This window comes from Humulus lupulus, chromosome 1, assembly GCF_963169125.1.
Source record: "Humulus lupulus chromosome 1, drHumLupu1.1, whole genome shotgun sequence".
NCBI classification, from domain to species: Eukaryota; Viridiplantae; Streptophyta; class Magnoliopsida; order Rosales; family Cannabaceae; genus Humulus; species Humulus lupulus.
The window spans coordinates 137,891,040-137,896,278 of NC_084793.1; the positions used below are offsets into that span (position 1 = coordinate 137,891,040).

Below are 5,239 nucleotides of genomic sequence, written 5' to 3' on the forward strand. Positions count from 1 at the left end.
ATTACTCCCCTCAGATTGAGGGAGGACGCGGACATTTGTCCAGGGCCATGTCCAAAGAGCTACGAACGTCTTTCAAAGGCTATGTACCGAGAGCCGCTTGGTAATCCACAGGTTTCTTATGATCAGTTATATTCCAGTCTGAGGACCTTGCCCTCGGGATCTAAAAGATAAGCCAGGTGTCAGCCAATGCGGGTTAACACCATCATAGGAGTACCTGACAACCTTTTTGGGGCAATCCGCCTAAAGTGTTGTCGATTGTGCGACTCAACAATTCGCACTCCCACTATGCCATCTGACATGAAAATATGTACAACATGCCCTAACAGTACCAAGAGCATGTTCCCCATAAAGTAGGTACCTTTCTGCAGTGGGCCCCATGAATCTCGCTTGGGTCATGGTCTCTATTCATTGCAGCTCACTGCATTGAATTGGTATTAATCCCTCAATAACAGGAAGAATGTATATTAATTATAAATGATTAGTTTTAATTACCCCATCCTCTATAAATAGAGCTAGGGTCTCATTGTAAAGGGTTGGATTTTTTAGAGAAAAAACATCTTGTACTTAGAGCAATCTAAACGCTGCCTGAGAATACACCATTGGAACTTGCCTCAACAAGCTTCCAATCTACTTAATATCAGAGACTCGTGAACTAGGGTTCTTTTATAACCTGAACCACGTAAAAACCTTGGTGTTCTTAATTGTTCATTTATGTAATCTCTCGTTTTAAGGTTGATAGCGAAAAAGGCGATCAACAACCTAATCTACAATTTTGGTGCAACTGTTAGTACTCACTGTTATCTGCCCGTTAAGTATTCATGTGATACATATGGATTTGGGATGATTTTAGACTAAATTATTTAAATTCTTTAAATATTACACAAAATCATTTAAATTTTAATAAATCTAAAAAATTATTAAAAACTAATTAATAATATGGATTTGGGAATGATTTTGAGTTTCAATTTTAATTTGGGTTGTTTTGAATTTTTAAATTTTAGTTTTATTAATTAGTTTTTAATATTCTTTTAGATTTTTTAAAATTTAAAATAATTTTTATAGTATTTAAAGAATTTAGGAATATTGACGGCAATAATACCCAAATAATTTATAAAGTTATATTTTAATGCCTAAATTTACGAGTATAAAAATGTGTCATGCAGATACTTAATGGACATTAATGGTGAGTACTAACGGTTGCACCAAAATTGTAGATTTATGTACTATTATGGCAAAAAAAAATTAGGTATTAAAGTGTAATTTTTAAATTTTTTGGAGGATTATTAATAAATAGATAGAGAACTTCATTGGAATGGATAAGATTTCATTATTATATTATTAGTTTGGGATCGGAATCTTCTTTATTGTAATTTAACAATACAATTAGCTTGCTGCGGTTTGGGACTATATTGTGGGAAGACAAGAAAGCTAGCTGTAACGAACCAAAATAAAAAACAAACAAAAACCTTTTCCCCTACAAAGCACACAGATTATTACGCTCACTGATACAAAGATATTATTACTAGTAAGCTTTGTATATATCACTCTCTTCATAAATCACTCTCACTATATATAAATACCCCACTTAAATATTCTCAATACAATCTAAACAAAACATACCCACAACCTTAAAAAAAAAAATATCTCCCTTTTTCCAAATCGCAAAAGCTCTTAAAGAAAAAAAAATCTTCATTTGTCTTGAAGATTGGTAGATATGTGGACAACAGAGATGGCTAAGCTGAAGGAAAAGGGTAAAACCCTTTTCTCCAAAGGGTCGGGTCCTTGTAATGCTGAGTCTTCTGATGGGTTTAAAGAGAAAGAAGGGATCTCAATCACAATCACAACTGGGTTGAGTTCAGCTTTTAGCCGAGTCATGGGAGCCAACTCACCTTTAGCACTTTGTTCTGAAGCTTCAGTTTCTATGATTGTGGAATGTGCTAGTCCTTGAAATCCTATAAATATATATATAACTACTCAGTTTGTTAATACCTTTGCAGCTTGAACTCTACTTTTTTTTTTTTTTTTTGTCTGGAATGTGAAATCGGCTCTTGTAAATATGTCTTTTTATGAAATATAGTGTATTTTAATTTATCCTTGGAATACGGCTATTTTATAAAACAAAACCACAACTGAAGAAAGAAATCGTTGTTCTCAGTCCCAGATAATAAGAAAATACTATTGTAATTTGTACGAGACTCATTAATCAGAGCCACTATTTGTTGTTTCAAAAAATAAGTCCGACATATTGAATAAGAAAAATAGGCAATAATGAGAAAATATCTGGTCTCCGGGTCATTATTGTTCTCAGAAAAATATCTAGATAAAAGTTCGAAAAAGCTCCAAAAACACTACATAAAAGTTGTTCCCGTACAAAGACAAAGTCTAGCTGTAGCAGATTTGAAAAGTATGAGCTGAAATTTACACGGTCTTTGCACCAATGGCAATCTTTCTTATTTATCAACTGTATCATTGGATAATCACGAATTGGGTAACTCCACAGCTCAGCCTTATCATTTTAAGTTGTCACTCTCACCCCAATTCAATTCGTATTTTGGGACTGTTCGGCTCAAATAATTTAATCATTTTTCTCACAAATAAAATAAAGAAGGTAAGTAAAAACTATTTTAAACAACATTTGATGACGTTTATCTTCGCATATGTTATCATGTACTTTAACAACCGGTGATTATCATCCCTTACTCCAACCACATTAACAAATCAATCATAACACTTAAAAAACATAATAGGATAATACCTATTTTATACTTTGTGTTTTACAAAGTTACGGATGGAACACCGTGTTTTATTAAATGACAATTGAGATTTTGTGTTTGACAAAATGCAATAAAAAAGTACTTTATATTTAATTTTGATCGAAATATTTTCAATTATAAAATCAATTATCGGGTTGTTACTAATATAATGAGTTTAAAAAAAACATAAAAGATTATATTTAAATTTTTTTTTTTTTACTAAAATTGAATATAAAGTATTATTTTGTTCTACCTTGCTTGCAAAACATAGAGTCTCAATTATAATTTAACAAAACAAAAATTCCAATCAATAACTTTTGCTCAAAATACTACTTACCCAACATAATATAATAAGTGACTGGTTTAGTTGCTAACTCTTTTCAGTCCCAAGTCGGACTGGGACTTGTGTGATCTTCCATTTACTTTTACTTGGAAAAAGAAATCACATTTGTATTATGGGGAAAAATGGTGGTCCAGAGAGAGAAGGAAAAGTTTACACTTGGAAAACTAGTGGCCGTAGAAGAGAAGGAAAAAGAGGGGGCACAGGCACACGGAATCATTTCCATCGCAAAGAATTGTAAGCACAGAAAACAGTGCCCAATTGGGGTTCGCATATTCCATATCAATATTGATATTCTGTGTGCTATTTCGTATATTCCAAAATCCGAAACATTCAAATCTTGTGCCTATAAACGGTTGACGCTAGTCATACTAATATATATTACCACTTGCATGCTTTGCTTTCTTTTTTTAATTTTTTTTTCTATATAAGACTCTACTTTCCTTCTTATTTTCTCGTCAGAAATTAAAAAGGTTGTGAGAATAATAAAAAGAAAATGTTAGCCGTGGTGGAGATGTGTATGAATGAGCTGGGAAAGCTCGGCCAGAAGGTCGGAGCAGCCGGGAAGCGCCGCGTAGTTTTGATGTCATCGAAGCCCAAACAAGATGACGATCAACATGAAGCTCAAAATGAGGAGAACATTAAGGCTGCTGCTGCTTCTTCATCGTCTTCTTCTTCTAGTACTCTCTCTGAAGACACTGTTTTTTTGCTCATGGACCGTTTTGCCCCTTTGTGATCATATCATCTTCTTCTCTTCTGTAATTTATGTATCTATATGTATGTAATAGCAGCTTCTTGACTTTGTATGGTGCTTTTTAATTTGTGTAATAATTATCGCCAGCATGCTTTTCTGTGTATGTTTAGAGTAATTTGCTCAAGAAATAATAATAGCATTAAGTATTTATATTTTAGTGTTAATATACTAAGAAGTTAGATCCATTTATACAAAGAAAATAAAATATTTATTCATTAGAGATTAAATTTGAGATCATTATTTCAATTCGAAGTACAAGTATTGGAATTATACACCTTTTAGCAGCTAGAATTGGCTAAACTGGTGTACAATTCTCCATGATATATATATATATATATAAATATTTATACAAGTCAGAAAATAAAATTAATTAAGTTAGTAAAAATAAATTAAATGAACATCAATGTGGAGAATATGGAAGGGCCTTTGGCAGCAGTGAGTTGAGGCATGGTGATGATGAATGTCTATGTGAAAAATGTCTTAATAATTACTTCAAAAGCGTGCCTAATACACTGCCTTCCAGCTACCATTTTATAGAAAATAATTATAAAAATATTCTCGATTACGCTCCTCCGTTGAGTCTTCTCTTTGGAGATTGATTGTGCTCCTATTTTGGAGAGAATACCTTCAATTGCCGAGGGAGCGCTGCTCAACCTTCAGGATTGGTCTACAGATGATTCTTTCGACTGTCCGTGTTTTGGATCCAAGCTGATGGACTTCCAAGTATCTTTCCGTACTCCGCTAACATTCCATTAATTACTGCTAAAGTGGGTTAAATTTATTGAGATGTCCACATAAATCTACAAGAAAGGAATTAGTTAGAAAGGGATATTTGAGGTTCTGAACTAAGATTCTAGTTAACCATGCACTTATTCCTATGTGAAGAACAAAGACCTAGTATGGATTCAGTTTAAATATGAAAAACACCCAAACACCCACTCCTGTGTTTCAACTGTGCAAGTTTTGTAACCAACCGTATTCAAGGCTAATTAATTTAGTAAAAATATCAATAATTAGTAAACTAACATTTAACAGATTTTCTTTTTTTAAAAAAAAAACAATAACTGATTTTCCTTTAAAGCAAAACATAATTGACTTTTTTTTTTTTTTTATATATACATGCAGTTTGAGATCTCAACGTTAAAATAAAAACAACTTTTAATGCATTTATAATCAGATTTAAAACAAATAAAAATACATGTTCTGAACATAACACTAAACCAAGGTTTGAAAACTTATTAAAAAAATTAAAACATAAGCAAACAACCCTTGATCCTCAGGTCAGCTAATCATGACACGCACACATCCAACCGAACCTTCTTCAACGGATCGCCTCATCAAACTACACTTTTTTTTACCTACAAAACAGAGTACGTATATGTGAGCTGACGC

The 5,239-nt window shown here is 32.6% G+C and overlaps 1 long non-coding RNA gene across 1 annotated transcript; it reads left to right on the forward strand.

Annotated features, from left to right (window-relative positions):
- Positions 1-3,113: 3,113 nt before the first annotated feature.
- On the forward strand, positions 3,114-3,997 carry LOC133798238 (uncharacterized). Its single transcript, XR_009875799.1, has 2 exons — positions 3,114-3,330; positions 3,556-3,997. It is a non-coding gene; the product is annotated as an uncharacterized LOC133798238 (long non-coding RNA).
- Positions 3,998-5,239: the final 1,242 nt, after the last annotated feature.